Source organism: Danio rerio, chromosome 4 (genome assembly GCF_052040795.2).
Source record: "Danio rerio strain M-AB ecotype USA chromosome 4, GRCz13ab, whole genome shotgun sequence".
Taxonomy (NCBI): domain Eukaryota; kingdom Metazoa; phylum Chordata; class Actinopteri; order Cypriniformes; family Danionidae; genus Danio; species Danio rerio.
In genome coordinates this window covers 62,987,851-63,003,399 of record NC_141024.2, presented here as the reverse complement: position 1 = coordinate 63,003,399, position 15,549 = coordinate 62,987,851, and the positions used below count along the sequence as shown (strand labels likewise).

The window sequence follows — 15,549 nt, the reverse complement described above, 5'->3', positions numbered from 1 at the left end:
AAAAGAGGCTTGGCAAAGGACGAGGAAGAGAGGGAAGCGCCGCTCCAGCGAGAGGGTGCTCGCTGCAGAGCCATTTGAGGAGAGCTGAGCTCCAGCGAGGGGGAGCATGAGCTGTCGCTCCTCCTCCTGTAAGCTGTTTTAATGCGTACACCAACCCCGCCCCTAACCCTACCCCCAGTGACATCACTCGTAGAAGAAGTGCAAAAAAGGTGGAGCTCAAGCTTAAGCTCCCCCTCGCTGGAGCTCAGCTCTCCTCAAATGGCTCTGCAGCGAGCACCACTTGGCTCCAGCCGGGTCCGACGCTACCGCCTGAACTCTGTCTTGAACCACTGTGCTCAGGGGAGAGCGCGAACGCAGTCCCCCACTACCAGAAATTATGCAGTCGAGATTCCCACATTTGGGGAATTCGCAGGGGTCAGCGAGGCCGGAGTGCAATGGCCAAGCCTCGCCCTGGGTGAACCACCTTCTTGATCATGGTATCTCCCCTGCCAGGTAAGTAAGAGTTGCCGGGCGGCGCAAATGGCAGCCGCCGTTTTCTATCGGCCGTACTCCAGGGCGGTGATGCCCAGCCACCGAGCATGGGGAATGGGCCAGCAACCCCTGTCTCCTGACGGCGCTGTACTTGCAGCAGACGTGCCTGTGCCTGCAAACCACTCGCTAGTAACTGTGGCAACGCATGAAGAGTTTGAGCTTCCTCCAGATGCTTGCTCTGTGTTTTGTCATCAGTTGGGGCTGCCAACACATGGATTCCACCGGACGCACTCGATCTGGGGATAACAGACCCTCTATGGGGGGAGGGGAGGGGATCCTCCTGTTCTTTCTTTCTTTTCCTCCATCTGTTTTCTTTCTCTACAGATGCCGTTTTTCTCTGCTTAGTTTCTGATTTGGTCTATTTGGACATGTCGACCTCCTGCTTTGCTGCGGTTCGGACCGCCTTTGCCTAGAGCTCCGTGCTTTGCACTCTTGCCTTGTATGTTTTGTGTCCTGTTTTCTTACGTCAGCCTATCAGCACAGTGCTCAAACGACATAGCTTGAAGAAGACGACGGGATCTACAAACGTTCCGCAAAAGAACTTCACTGACGGAAGCGGAAGCGCTAACGAAACAACCTCCCGCTGCAAGCACCTTACATTCCTGGGACGGGAAACCACCGACGGCTGGCTGCGAAATTGCCTCTGGTTCAGATTGGTTTAGAACCGTCCCTCTGCCCAAAACGCCACAGACGTCTGCAAAAGATTGCAGTTCTTGAAACAAAGTTACCTCTGATCCGAGCCGAAGCGTTCGCTTACTTAATGGCAGATAAAATGATGACCTTTCACACGGTCTGCATTCGTTCCGTCAGTAACCGGCAGGCCGGTAAAAATAAAATTCTGACATTCCACAGGGCACACTCGCTTGGCGGACAAAAGCCACCGGGGGCTCTCTTTGCGTGTTCCTTCACCTGGTCAAACCGCTTTGAGGGGGGACCTTTCGAGTAGTTTTCGGCGTCAGAACGGGCTCTTCTAGCGACGGGTGGGCAGGCCTTCCACAGGCGCGCGCGGCTCTACTGGAGCAAAAGAGGCTTGGCAAAGGACGAGGAAGAGAGGGAAGCGCCGCTCCAGCGAGAGGGGCTCGCTGCAGAGCCATTTGAGGAGAGCTGAGCTCCAGCGAGGGGGAGCATGAGCTGTCGCTCCTCCTCCTGTAAGCTGTTTTAATGCGTACACTAACCCCGCCCCTAACCCTACCCCCAGTGACATCACTCGTAGAAGAAGTGCAAAAAAGGTGGAGCTCAAGCTTAAGCTCCCCCTCGCTGGAGCTCAGCTCTCCTCAAATGGCTCTGCAGCGAGCACCACTTGGCTCCAGCCGGGTCCGACGCTACCGCCTGAACTCTGTCTTGAACCACTGTGCTCAGGGGAGAGCGCGAACGCAGTCCCCCACTACCAGAAATTATGCAGTCGAGATTCCCACATTTGGGGAATTCGCAGGGGTCAGCGTGGCCGGAGTGCAATGGCCAAGCCTCGCCCCGGGTGAACCACCTTCTTGATCATGGTATCTCCCCTGCCAGGTAAGTATGAGTTGCCGGGCGGCGCAAATGGCAGCCGCCGTTTTCTATCGGCTGTACTCCAGGGCGGTGATGCCCAGCCACCGAGCATGGGGAATGGGCCAGCAACCCCTGTCTCCTGACGGCGCTGTACTTGCAGCAGACGTGCCTGTGCCTGCAAACCACTCGCTAGTAACTGTGGCAACGCATGAAGAGTTTGAGCTTCCTCCAGATGCTTGCTCTGTGTTTTGTCATCAGTTGGGGCTGCCAACACATGGATTCCACCGGACGCACTCGATCTGGGGATAACAGACCCTCTATGGGGGGAGGGGAGGGGATCCTCCTGTTCTTTCTTTCTTTTCCTCCATCTGTTTTCTTTCTCTACAGATGCCGTTTTTCTCTGCTTAGTTTCTGATTTGGTCTATTTGGACATGTCGACCTCCTGCTTTGCTGCGGTTCGGACCGCCTTTGCCTAGAGCTCCGTGCTTTGCACTCTTGCCTTGTATGTTTTGTGTCCTGTTTTCTTACGTCAGCCTATCAGCACAGTGCTCAAACGACATAGCTTGAAGAAGACGACGGGATCTACAAACGTTCCGCAAAAGAACTTCACTGACGGAAGCGGAAGCGCTAACGAAACAACCTCCCGCTGCAAGCACCTTACATTCCTGGGACGGGAAACCACCGACGGCTGGCTGCGAAATTGCCTCTGGTTCAGATTGGTTTAGAACCGTCCCTCTGCCCAAAACGCCACAGACGTCTGCAAAAGATTGCAGTTCTTGAAACAAAGTTACCTCTGATCCGAGCCGAAGCGTTCGCTTACTTAATGGCAGATAAAATGATGACCTTTCACACGGTCTGCATTCGTTCCGTCAGTAACCGGCAGGCCGGTAAAAATAAAATTCTGACATTCCACAGGGCACACTCGCTTGGCGGACAAAAGCCACCGGGGGCTCTCTTTGCGTGTTCCTTCACCTGGTCAAACCGCTTTGAGGGGGGACCTTTCGAGTAGTTTTCGGCGTCAGAACGGGCTCTTCTAGCGACGGGTGGGCAGGCCTTCCACAGGCACGCGCGGCTCTACTACCCTACCCCCAGTGACATCACTCGTAGAAGAAGTGCAAAAAAGGTGGAGCTCAAGCTTAAGCTCCCCCTCGCTGGAGCTCAGCTCTCCTCAAATGGCTCTGCAGCGAGCACCACTTGGCTCCAGCCGGGTCCGACGCTACCGCCTGAACTCTGTCTTGAACCACTGTGCTCAGGGGAGAGCGCGAACGCTGTCCCCCACTACCAGAAATTATGCAGTCGAGATTCCCACATTTGGGGAATTCGCAGGGGTCAGCGTGGCCGGAGTGCAATGGCCAAGCCTCGCCCTGGGTGAACCAGCTTCTTGATCATGGTATCTCCCCTGCCAGGTAAGTATGAGTTGCCGGGCGGCGCAAATGGCAGCCGCCGTTTTCTATCGGCCGTACTCCAGGGCGGTGATGCCCAGCCACCGAGCATGGGGAATGGGCCAGCAACCCCTGTCTCCTGACGGCGCTGTACTTGCAGCAGACGTGCCTGTGCCTGCAAACCACTCGCTAGTAACTGTGGCAACGCATGAAGAGTTTGAGCTTCCTCCAGATGCTTGCTCTGTGTTTTGTCATCAGTTGGGGCTGCCAACACATGGATTCCACCGGACGCACTCGATCTGGGGATAACAGACCCTCTATGGGGGGAGGGGAGGGGATCCTCCTGTTCTTTCTTTCTTTTCCTCCATCTGTTTTCTTTCTCTACAGATGCCGTTTTTCTCTGCTTAGTTTCTGATTTGGTCTATTTGGACATGTCGACCTCCTGCTTTGCTGCGGTTCGGACCGCCTTTGCCTAGAGCTCCGTGCTTTGCACTCTTGCCTTGTTCTGTTTTCTTACGTCAGCCTATCAGCACAGTGCTCAAACGACATAGCTTGAAGAAGACGACGGGATCTACAAACGTTCCGCAAAAGAACTTCACTGACGGAAGCGGAAGCGCTAACGAAACAACCTCCCGCTGCAAGCACCTTACATTCCTGGGACGGGAAACCACCGACGGCTGGCTGCGAAATTGCCTCTGGTTCAGATTGGTTTAGAACCGTCCCTCTGCCCAAAACGCCACAGACGTCTGCAAAAGATTGCAGTTCTTGAAACAAAGTTACCTCTGATCCGAGCCGAAGCGTTCGCTTACTTAATGGCAGATAAAATGATGACCTTTCACACGGTCTGCATTCGTTCCGTCAGTAACAGCGGCAGGCCGGTAAAAATAAAATTCTGACATTCCACAGGGCACACTCGCTTGGCGGACAAAAGCCACCGGGGGCTCTCTTTGCGTGTTCCTTCACCTGGTCAAACCGCTTTGAGGGGGCACCTTTCGAGTAGTTTTCGGCGTCAGAACGGGCTCTTCTAGCGACGGGTGGGCAGGCCTTCCACAGGCGCGCGCGGCTCTACTGGAGCAAAAGAGGCTTGGCAAAGGACGAGGAAGAGAGGGAAGCGCCGCTCCAGCGAGAGGGTGCTCGCTGCAGAGCCATTTGAGGAGAGCTGAGCTCCAGCGAGGGGGAGCATGAGCTGTCGCTCCTCCTCCTGTAAGCTGTTTTAATGCGTACACCAACCCCGCCCCTAACCCTACCCCCAGTGACATCACTCGTAGAAGAAGTGCAAAAAAGGTGGAGCTCAAGCTTAAGCTCCCCCTCGCTGGAGCTCAGCTCTCCTCAAATGGCTCTGCAGCGAGCACCACTTGGCTCCAGCCGGGTCTGACGCTACCGCCTGAACTCTGTCTTGAACCACTGTGCTCAGGGGAGAGCGCGAACGCAGTCCCCCACTACCAGAAATTATGCAGTCGAGATTCCCACATTTGGGGAATTCGCAGGGGTCAGCGTGGCCGGAGTGCAATGGCCAAGCCTCGCCCTGGGTGAACCACCTTCTTGATCATGGTATCTCCCCTGCCAGGTAAGTATGAGTTGCCGGGCGGCGCAAATGGCAGCCGCCGTTTTCTATCGGCCGTACTCCAGGGCGGTGATGCCCAGCCACCGAGCATGGGGAATGGGCCAGCAACCCCTGTCTCCTGACGGCGCTGTACTTGCAGCAGACGTGCCTGTGCCTGCAAACCACTCGCTAGTAACTGTGGCAACGCATGAAGAGTTTGAGCTTCCTCCAGATGCTTGCTCTGTGTTTTGTCATCAGTTGGGGCTGCCAACACATGGATTCCACCGGACGCACTCGATCTGGGGATAACAGACCCTCTATGGGGGGAGGGGAGGGGATCCTCCTGTTCTTTCTTTCTTTTCTTTCCTCCATCTGTTTTCTTTCTCTACAGATGCCGTTTTTCTCTGCTTAGTTTCTGATTTGGTCTATTTGGACATGTCGACCTCCTGCTTTGCTGCGGTTCGGACCGCCTTTGCCTAGAGCTCCGTGCTTTGCACTCTTGCCTTGTATGTTTTGTGTCCTGTTTTCTTACGTCAGCCTATCAGCACAGTGCTCAAACGACATAGCTTGAAGAAGACGACGGGATCTACAAACGTTCCGCAAAAGAACTTCACTGACGGAAGCGGAAGCGCTAACGAAACAACCTCCCGCTGCAAGCACCTTACATTCCTGGGACGGGAAACCACCGACGGCTGGCTGCGAAATTGCCTCTGGTTCAGATTGGTTTAGAACCGTCCCTCTGCCCAAAACGCCACAGACGTCTGCAAAAGATTGCAGTTCTTGAAACAAAGTTACCTCTGATCCGAGCCGAAGCGTTCGCTTACTTAATGGCAGATAAAATGATGACCTTTCACACGGTCTGCATTCGTTCCGTCAGTAACAGCGGCAGGCCGGTAAAAATAAAATTCTGACATTCCACAGGGCACACTCGCTTGGCGGACAAAAGCCACCGGGGGCTCTCTTTGCGTGTTCCTTCACCTGGTCAAACCGCTTTGAGGGGGGACCTTTCGAGTAGTTTTCGGCGTCAGAACGGGCTCTTCTAGCGACGGGTGGGCAGGCCTTCCACAGGCACGCGCGGCTCTACTACCCTACCCCCAGTGACATCACTCGTAGAAGAAGTGCAAAAAAGGTGGAGCTCAAGCTTCCCCTCGCTGGAGCTCAGCTCTCCTCAAATGGCTCTCCAGCGAGCACCACTTGGCTCCAGCCGGGTCCGACGCTATCGCCTGAACTCTGTCTTGAACCACTGTGCTCAGGGGAGAGCGCGAACGCAGTCCCCCACTACCAGAAATTATGCAGTCGAGATTCCCACATTTGGGGAATTCGCAGGGGTCAGCGTGGCCGGAGTGCAATGGCCAAGCCTCGCCCTGGGTGAACCACCTTCTTGATCATGGTATCTCCCCTGCCAGGTAAGTATGAGTTGCCGGGCGGCGCAAATGGCAGCCGCCGTTTTCTATCGGCCGTACTCCAGGGCGGTGATGCCCAGCCACCGAGCATGGGGAATGGGCCAGCAACCCCTGTCTCCTGACGGCGCTGTACTTGCAGCAGACGTGCCTGTGCCTGCAAACCACTCGCTAGTAACTGTGGCAACGCATGAAGAGTTTGAGCTTCCTCCAGATGCTTGCTCTGTGTTTTGTCATCAGTTGGGGCTGCCAACACATGGATTCCACCGGACGCACTCGATCTGGGGATAACAGACCCTCTATGGGGGGAGGGGAGGGGATCCTCCTGTTCTTTCTTTCTTTTCCTCCATCTGTTTTCTTTCTCTACAGATGCCGTTTTTCTCTGCTTAGTTTCTGATTTGGTCTATTTGGACATGTCGACCTCCTGCTTTGCTGCGGTTCGGACCGCCTTTGCCTAGAGCTCCGTGCTTTGCACTCTTGCCTTGTTCTGTTTTCTTACGTCAGCCTATCAGCACAGTGCTCAAACGACATAGCTTGAAGAAGACGACGGGATCTACAAACGTTCCGCAAAAGAACTTCACTGACGGAAGCGGAAGCGCTAACGAAACAACCTCCCGCTGCAAGCACCTTACATTCCTGGGACGGGAAACCACCGACGGCTGGCTGCGAAATTGCCTCTGGTTCAGATTGGTTTAGAACCGTCCCTCTGCCCAAAACGCCACAGACGTCTGCAAAAGATTGCAGTTCTTGAAACAAAGTTACCTCTGATCCGAGCCGAAGCGTTCGCTTACTTAATGGCAGATAAAATGATGACCTTTCACACGGTCTGCATTCGTTCCGTCAGTAACAGCGGCAGGCCGGTAAAAATAAAATTCTGACATTCCACAGGGCACACTCGCTTGGCGGACAAAAGCCACCGGGGGCTCTCTTTGCGTGTTCCTTCACCTGGTCAAACCGCTTTGAGGGGGGACCTTTCGAGTAGTTTTCGGCGTCAGAACGGGCTCTTCTAGCGACGGGTGGGCAGGCCTTCCACAGGCGCGCGCGGCTCTACTGGAGCAAAAGAGGCTTGGCAAAGGACGAGGAAGAGAGGGAAGCGCCGCTCCAGCGAGAGGGTGCTCGCTGCAGAGCCATTTGAGGAGAGCTGAGCTCCAGCGAGGGGGAGCATGAGCTGTCGCTCCTCCTCCTGTAAGCTGTTTTAATGCGTACACCAACCCCGCCCCTAACCCTACCCCCAGTGACATCACTCGTAGAAGAAGTGCAAAAAAGGTGGAGCTCAAGCTTAAGCTCCCCCTCGCTGGAGCTCAGCTCTCCTCAAATGGCTCTGCAGCGAGCACCACTTGGCTCCAGCCGGGTCCAACGCTACCGCCTGAACTCTGTCTTGAACCACTGTGCTCAGGGGAGAGCGCGAACGCAGTCCCCCACTACCAGAAATTATGCAGTCGAGATTCCCACATTTGGGGAATTCGCAGGAGTCAGCGTGGCCGGAGTGCAATGGCCAAGCCTCGCCCTGGGTGAACCACCTTCTTGATCATGGTATCTCCCCTGCCAGGTAAGTAAGAGTTGCCGGGCGGCGCAAATGGCAGCCGCCGTTTTCTATCGGCCGTACTCCAGGGCGGTGATGCCCAGCCACCGAGCATGGGGAATGGGCCAGCAACCCCTGTCTCCTGACGGCGCTGTACTTGCAGCAGACGTGCCTGTGCCTGCAAACCACTCGCTAGTAACTGTGGCAACGCATGAAGAGTTTGAGCTTCCTCCAGATGCTTGCTCTGTGTTTTGTCATCAGTTGGGGCTGCCAACACATGGATTCCACCGGACGCACTCGATCTGGGGATAACAGACCCTCTATGGGGGGAGGGGAGGGGATCCTCCTGTTCTTTCTTTCTTTTCCTCCATCTGTTTTCTTTCTCTACAGATGCCGTTTTTCTCTGCTTAGTTTCTGATTTGGTCTATTTGGACATGTCGACCTCCTGCTTTGCTGCGGTTCGGACCGCCTTTGCCTAGAGCTCCGTGCTTTGCACTCTTGCCTTGTATGTTTTGTGTCCTGTTTTCTTACGTCAGCCTATCAGCACAGTGCTCAAACGACATAGCTTGAAGAAGACGACGGGATCTACAAACGTTCCGCAAAAGAACTTCACTGACGGAAGCGGAAGCGCTAACGAAACAACCTCCCGCTGCAAGCACCTTACATTCCTGGGACGGGAAACCACCGACGGCTGGCTGCGAAATTGCCTCTGGTTCAGATTGGTTTAGAACCGTCCCTCTGCCCAAAACGCCACAGACGTCTGCAAAAGATTGCAGTTCTTGAAACAAAGTTACCTCTGATCCGAGCCGAAGCGTTCGCTTACTTAATGGCAGATAAAATGATGACCTTTCACACGGTCTGCATTCGTTCCGTCAGTAACAGCGGCAGGCCGGTAAAAATAAAATTCTGACATTCCACAGGGCACACTCGCTTGGCGGACAAAAGCCACCGGGGGCTCTCTTTGCGTGTTCCTTCACCTGGTCAAACCGCTTTGAGGGGGGACCTTTCGAGTAGTTTTCGGCGTCAGAACGGGCTCTTCTAGCGACGGGTGGGCAGGCCTTCCACAGGCGCGCGCGGCTCTACTGGAGCAAAAGAGGCTTGGCAAAGGACGAGGAAGAGAGGGAAGCGCCGCTCCAGCGAGAGGGGCTCGCTGCAGAGCCATTTGAGGAGAGCTGAGCTCCAGCGAGGGGGAGCATGAGCTGTCGCTCCTCCTCCTGTAAGCTGTTTTAATGCGTACACTAACCCCGCCCCTAACCCTACCCCCAGTGACATCACTCGTAGAAGAAGTGCAAAAAAGGTGGAGCTCAAGCTTAAGCTCCCCCTCGCTGGAGCTCAGCTCTCCTCAAATGGCTCTGCAGCGAGCACCACTTGGCTCCAGCCGGGTCCGACGCTACCGCCTGAACTCTGTCTTGAACCACTGTGCTCAGGGGAGAGCGCGAACGCAGTCCCCCACTACCAGAAATTATGCAGTCGAGATTCCCACATTTGGGGAATTCGCAGGGGTCAGCGTGGCCGGAGTGCAATGGCCAAGCCTCACCCCGGGTGAACCACCTTCTTGATCATGGTATCTCCCCTGCCAGGTAAGTATGAGTTGCCGGGCGGCGCAAATGGCAGCCGCCGTTTTCTATCGGCTGTACTCCAGGGCGGTGATGCCCAGCCACCGAGCATGGGGAATGGGCCAGCAACCCCTGTCTCCTGACGGCGCTGTACTTGCAGCAGACGTGCCTGTGCCTGCAAACCACTCGCTAGTAACTGTGGCAACGCATGAAGAGTTTGAGCTTCCTCCAGATGCTTGCTCTGTGTTTTGTCATCAGTTGGGGCTGCCAACACATGGATTCCACCGGACGCACTCGATCTGGGGATAACAGACCCTCTATGGGGGGAGGGGAGGGGATCCTCCTGTTCTTTCTTTCTTTTCCTCCATCTGTTTTCTTTCTCTACAGATGCCGTTTTTCTCTGCTTAGTTTCTGATTTGGTCTATTTGGACATGTCGACCTCCTGCTTTGCTGCGGTTCGGACCGCCTTTGCCTAGAGCTCCGTGCTTTGCACTCTTGCCTTGTTCTGTTTTCTTACGTCAGCCTATCAGCACAGTGCTCAAACGACATAGCTTGAAGAAGACGACGGGATCTACAAACGTTCCGCAAAAGAACTTCACTGACGGAAGCGGAAGCGCTAACGAAACAACCTCCCGCTGCAAGCACCTTACATTCCTGGGACGGGAAACCACCGACGGCTGGCTGCGAAATTGCCTCTGGTTCAGATTGGTTTAGAACCGTCCCTCTGCCCAAAACGCCACAGACGTCTGCAAAAGATTGCAGTTCTTGAAACAAAGTTACCTCTGATCCGAGCCGAAGCGTTCGCTTACTTAATGGCAGATAAAATGATGACCTTTCACACGGTCTGCATTCGTTCCGTCAGTAACAGCGGCAGGCCGGTAAAAATAAAATTCTGACATTCCACAGGGCACACTCGCTTGGCGGACAAAAGCCACCGGGGGCTCTCTTTGCGTGTTCCTTCACCTGGTCAAACCGCTTTGAGGGGGGACCTTTCGAGTAGTTTTCGGCGTCAGAACGGGCTCTTCTAGCGACGGGTGGGCAGGCCTTCCACAGGCGCGCGCGGCTCTACTGGAGCAAAAGAGGCTTGGCAAAGGACGAGGAAGAGAGGGAAGCGCCGCTCCAGCGAGAGGGTGCTCGCTGCAGAGCCATTTGAGGAGAGCTGAGCTCCAGCGAGGGGGAGCATGAGCTGTCGCTCCTCCTCCTGTAAGCTGTTTTAATGCGTACACCAACCCCGCCCCTAACCCTACCCCCAGTGACATCACTCGTAGAAGAAGTGCAAAAAAGGTGGAGCTCAAGCTTAAGCTCCCCCTCGCTGGAGCTCAGCTCTCCTCAAATGGCCCTGCAGCGAGCACCACTTGGCTCCAGCCGGGTCCGACGCTATCGCCTGAACTCTGTCTTGAACCACTGTGCTCAGGGGAGAGCGCGAACGCAGTCCCCCACTACCAGAAATTATGCAGTCGAGATTCCCACATTTGGGGAATTCGCAGGGGTCAGCGTGGCCGGAGTGCAATGGCCAAGCCTCGCCCTGGGTGAACCACCTTCTTGATCATGGTATCTCCCCTGCCAGGTAAGTATGAGTTGCCGGGCGGCGCAAATGGCAGCCGCCGTTTTCTATCGGCCGTATTCCAGGGCGGTGATGCCCAGCCACCGAGCATGGGGAATGGGCCAGCAACCCCTGTCTCCTGACGGCGCTGTACTTGCAGCAGACGTGCCTGTGCCTGCAAACCACTCGCTAGTAACTGTGGCAACGCATGAAGAGTTTGAGCTTCCTCCAGATGCTTGCTCTGTGTTTTGTCATCAGTTGGGGCTGCCAACACATGGATTCCACCGGACGCACTCGATCTGGGGATAACAGACCCTCTATGGGGGGAGGGGAGGGGATCCTCCTGTTCTTTCTTTCTTTTCCTCCATCTGTTTTCTTTCTCTACAGATGCCGTTTTTCTCTGCTTAGTTTCTGATTTGGTCTATTTGGACATGTCGACCTCCTGCTTTGCTGCGGTTCGGACCGCCTTTGCCTAGAGCTCCGTGCTTTGCACTCTTGCCTTGTTCTGTTTTCTTACGTCAGCCTATCAGCACAGTGCTCAAACGACATAGCTTGAAGAAGACGACGGGATCTACAAACGTTCCGCAAAAGAACTTCACTGACGGAAGCGGAAGCGCTAACGAAACAACCTCCCGCTGCAAGCACCTTACATTCCTGGGACGGGAAACCACCGACGGCTGGCTGCGAAATTGCCTCTGGTTCAGATTGGTTTAGAACCGTCCCTCTGCCCAAAACGCCACAGACGTCTGCAAAAGATTGCAGTTCTTGAAACAAAGTTACCTCTGATCCGAGCCGAAGCGTTCGCTTACTTAATGGCAGATAAAATGATGACCTTTCACACGGTCTGCATTCGTTCCGTCAGTAACAGCGGCAGGCCGGTAAAAATAAAATTCTGACATTCCACAGGGCACACTCGCTTGGCGGACAAAAGCCACCGGGGGCTCTCTTTGCGTGTTCCTTCACCTGGTCAAACCGCTTTGAGGGGGGACCTTTCGAGTAGTTTTCGGCGTCAGAACGGGCTCTTCTAGCGACGGGTGGGCAGGCCTTCCACAGGCACGCGCGGCTCTACTACCCTACCCCCAGTGACATCACTCGTAGAAGAAGTGCAAAAAAGGTGGAGCTCAAGCTTCCCCTCGCTGGAGCTCAGCTCTCCTCAAATGGCTCTGCAGCGAGCACCACTTGGCTCCAGCCGGGTCCGACGCTATCGCCTGAACTCTGTCTTGAACCACTGTGCTCAGGGGAGAGCGCGAACGCAGTCCCCCACTACCAGAAATTATGCAGTCGAGATTCCCACATTTGGGGAATTCGCAGGGGTCAGCGTGGCCGGAGTGCAATGGCCAAGCCTCGCCCTGGGTGAACCACCTTCTTGATCATGGTATCTCCCCTGCCAGGTAAGTATGAGTTGCCGGGCGGCGCAAATGGCAGCCGCCGTTTTCTATCGGCCGTATTCCAGGGCGGTGATGCCCAGCCACCGAGCATGGGGAATGGGCCAGCAACCCCTGTCTCCTGACGGCGCTGTACTTGCAGCAGACGTGCCTGTGCCTGCAAACCACTCGCTAGTAACTGTGGCAACGCATGAAGAGTTTGAGCTTCCTCCAGATGCTTGCTCTGTGTTTTGTCATCAGTTGGGGCTGCCAACACATGGATTCCACCGGACGCACTCGATCTGGGGATAACAGACCCTCTATGGGGGGAGGGGAGGGGATCCTCCTGTTCTTTCTTTCTTTTCCTCCATCTGTTTTCTTTCTCTACAGATGCCGTTTTTCTCTGCTTAGTTTCTGATTTGGTCTATTTGGACATGTCGACCTCCTGCTTTGCTGCGGTTCGGACCGCCTTTGCCTAGAGCTCCGTGCTTTGCACTCTTGCCTTGTTCTGTTTTCTTACGTCAGCCTATCAGCACAGTGCTCAAACGACATAGCTTGAAGAAGACGACGGGATCTACAAACGTTCCGCAAAAGAACTTCACTGACGGAAGCGGAAGCGCTAACGAAACAACCTCCCGCTGCAAGCACCTTACATTCCTGGGACGGGAAACCACCGACGGCTGGATGCGAAATTGCCTCTGGTTCAGATTGGTTTAGAACCGTCCCTCTGCCCAAAACGCCACAGACGTCTGCAAAAGATTGCAGTTCTTGAAACAAAGTTACCTCTGATCCGAGCCGAAGCGTTCGCTTACTTAATGGCAGATAAAATGATGACCTTTCACACGGTCTGCATTCGTTCCGTCAGTAACAGCGGCAGGCCGGTAAAAATAAAATTCTGACATTCCACAGGGCACACTCGCTTGGCGGACAAAAGCCACCGGGGGCTCTCTTTGCGTGTTCCTTCACCTGGTCAAACCGCTTTGAGGGGGGACCTTTCGAGTAGTTTTCGGCGTCAGAACGGGCTCTTCTAGCGACGGGTGGGCAGGCCTTCCACAGGCGCGCGCGGCTCTACTGGAGCAAAAGAGGCTTGGCAAAGGACGAGGAAGAGAGGGAAGCGCCGCTCCAGCGAGAGGGTGCTCGCTGCAGAGCCATTTGAGGAGAGCTGAGCTCCAGCGAGGGGGAGCATGAGCTGTCGCTCCTCCTCCTGTAAGCTGTTTTAATGCGTACACCAACCCCGCCCCTAACCCTACCCCCAGTGACATCACTCGTAGAAGAAGTGCAAAAAAGGTGGAGCTCAAGCTTAAGCTCCCCCTCGCTGGAGCTCAGCTCTCCTCAAATGGCTCTGCAGCGAGCACCACTTGGCTCCAGCCGGGTCCGACGCTACCGCCTGAACTCTGTCTTGAACCACTGTGCTCAGGGGAGAGCGCGAACGCAGTCCCCCACTACCAGAAATTATGCAGTCGAGATTCCCACATTTGGGGAATTCGCAGGAGTCAGCGTGGCCGGAGTGCAATGGCCAAGCCTCGCCCTGGGTGAACCACCTTCTTGATCATGGTATCTCCCCTGCCAGGTAAGTATGAGTTGCCGGGCGGCGCAAATGGCAGCCGCCGTTTTCTATCGGCCGTACTCCAGGGCGGTGATGCCCAGCCACCGAGCATGGGGAATGGGCCAGCAACCCCTGTCTCCTGACGGCGCTGTACTTGCAGCAGACGTGCCTGTGCCTGCAAACCACTCGCTAGTAACTGTGGCAACGCATGAAGAGTTTGAGCTTCCTCCAGATGCTTGCTCTGTGTTTTGTCATCAGTTGGGGCTGCCAACACATGGATTCCACCGGACGCACTCGATCTGGGGATAACAGACCCTCTATGGGGGGAGGGGAGGGGATCCTCCTGTTCTTTCTTTCTTTTCCTCCATCTGTTTTCTTTCTCTACAGATGCCGTTTTTCTCTGCTTAGTTTCTGATTTGGTCTATTTGGACATGTCGACCTCCTGCTTTGCTGCGGTTCGGACCGCCTTTGCCTAGAGCTCCGTGCTTTGCACTCTTGCCTTGTATGTTTTGTGTCCTGTTTTCTTACGTCAGCCTATCAGCACAGTGCTCAAACGACATAGCTTGAAGAAGACGACGGGATCTACAAACGTTCCGCAAAAGAACTTCACTGACGGAAGCGGAAGCGCTAACGAAACAACCTCCCGCTGCAAGCACCTTACATTCCTGGGACGGGAAACCACCGACGGCTGGCTGCGAAATTGCCTCTGGTTCAGATTGGTTTAGAACCGTCCCTCTGCCCAAAACGCCACAGACGTCTGCAAAAGATTGCAGTTCTTGAAACAAAGTTACCTCTGATCCGAGCCGAAGCGTTCGCTTACTTAATGGCAGATAAAATGATGACCTTTCACACGGTCTGCATTCGTTCCGTCAGTAACAGCGGCAGGCCGGTAAAAATAAAATTCTGACATTCCACAGGGCACACTCGCTTGGCGGACAAAAGCCACCGGGGGCTCTCTTTGCATGTTCCTTCACCTGGTCAAACCGCTTTGAGGGGGGACCTTTCGAGTAGTTTTCGGCGTCAGAACGGGCTCTTCTAGCGACGGGTGGGCAGGCCTTCCACAGGCGCGCGCGGCTCTACTGGAGCAAAAGAGGCTTGGCAAAGGACGAGGAAGAGAGGGAAGCGCCGCTCCAGCGAGAGGGTGCTCGCTGCAGAGCCATTTGAGGAGAGCTGAGCTCCAGCGAGGGGGAGCATGAGCTGTCGCTCCTCCTCCTGTAAGCTGTTTTAATGCGTACACCAACCCCGCCCCTAACCCTACCCCCAGTGACATCACTCGTAGAAGAAGTGCAAAAAAGGTGGAGCTCAAGCTTAAGCTCCCCCTCGCTGGAGCTCAGCTCTCCTCAAATGGCTCTGCAGCGAGCACCACTTGGCTCCAGCCGGGTCCGACGCTACCGCCTGAACTCTGTCTTGAACCACTGTGCTCAGGGGAGAGCGCGAACGCAGTCCCCCACTACCAGAAATTATGCAGTCGAGATTCCCACATTTGGGGAATTCGCAGGAGTCAGCGTGGCCGGAGTGCAATGGCCAAGCCTCGCCCTGGGTGAACCACCTTCTTGATCATGGTATCTCCCCTGCCAGGTAAGTATGAGTTGCCGGGCGGCGCAAATGGCAGCCGCCGTTTTCTATCGGCCGTACTCCAGGGCGGTGATGCCCAGCCACCGAGCATGGGGAATG

The 15,549-nt window shown here is 55.2% G+C and overlaps 11 non-coding genes across 11 annotated transcripts; all 11 read right to left on the bottom strand.

Moving 5' to 3' along the window:
- Nucleotides 1-336: 336 nt before the first annotated feature.
- Nucleotides 337-500, bottom strand: LOC141384116 (U1 spliceosomal RNA). The gene has a single exon (XR_015486028.1). It is a non-coding gene; the product is annotated as a U1 spliceosomal RNA (small nuclear RNA).
- A 1,387-nt stretch (nt 501-1,887) lies between these two features.
- LOC141384089 (U1 spliceosomal RNA) lies at nt 1,888-2,051 on the bottom strand. Its single transcript, XR_015485662.1, has one exon. It is a non-coding gene; the product is annotated as a U1 spliceosomal RNA (small nuclear RNA).
- Nucleotides 2,052-3,269: 1,218 nt separating this feature from the next.
- Nucleotides 3,270-3,433, bottom strand: LOC141384113 (U1 spliceosomal RNA). The gene has a single exon (XR_015485993.1). It is a non-coding gene; the product is annotated as a U1 spliceosomal RNA (small nuclear RNA).
- A 1,379-nt stretch (nt 3,434-4,812) lies between these two features.
- Nucleotides 4,813-4,976, bottom strand: LOC141384049 (U1 spliceosomal RNA). Its single transcript, XR_015485107.1, has one exon. It is a non-coding gene; the product is annotated as a U1 spliceosomal RNA (small nuclear RNA).
- A 1,218-nt stretch (nt 4,977-6,194) lies between these two features.
- Nucleotides 6,195-6,358, bottom strand: LOC141384048 (U1 spliceosomal RNA). The gene has a single exon (XR_015485094.1). It is a non-coding gene; the product is annotated as a U1 spliceosomal RNA (small nuclear RNA).
- Nucleotides 6,359-7,737: 1,379 nt separating this feature from the next.
- Nucleotides 7,738-7,901, bottom strand: LOC141384121 (U1 spliceosomal RNA). Its single transcript, XR_015486102.1, has one exon. It is a non-coding gene; the product is annotated as a U1 spliceosomal RNA (small nuclear RNA).
- Nucleotides 7,902-9,290: 1,389 nt separating this feature from the next.
- Nucleotides 9,291-9,454, bottom strand: LOC141384070 (U1 spliceosomal RNA). Its single transcript, XR_015485406.1, has one exon. It is a non-coding gene; the product is annotated as a U1 spliceosomal RNA (small nuclear RNA).
- Nucleotides 9,455-10,833: 1,379 nt separating this feature from the next.
- LOC141384047 (U1 spliceosomal RNA) lies at nt 10,834-10,997 on the bottom strand. The gene has a single exon (XR_015485082.1). It is a non-coding gene; the product is annotated as a U1 spliceosomal RNA (small nuclear RNA).
- A 1,203-nt stretch (nt 10,998-12,200) lies between these two features.
- Nucleotides 12,201-12,364, bottom strand: LOC141384046 (U1 spliceosomal RNA). Its single transcript, XR_015485069.1, has one exon. It is a non-coding gene; the product is annotated as a U1 spliceosomal RNA (small nuclear RNA).
- Nucleotides 12,365-13,743: 1,379 nt separating this feature from the next.
- LOC141384096 (U1 spliceosomal RNA) lies at nt 13,744-13,907 on the bottom strand. Its single transcript, XR_015485752.1, has one exon. It is a non-coding gene; the product is annotated as a U1 spliceosomal RNA (small nuclear RNA).
- A 1,390-nt stretch (nt 13,908-15,297) lies between these two features.
- Nucleotides 15,298-15,461, bottom strand: LOC141384095 (U1 spliceosomal RNA). Its single transcript, XR_015485741.1, has one exon. It is a non-coding gene; the product is annotated as a U1 spliceosomal RNA (small nuclear RNA).
- Between the last annotated feature and the right edge of the window lie 88 nt (nt 15,462-15,549).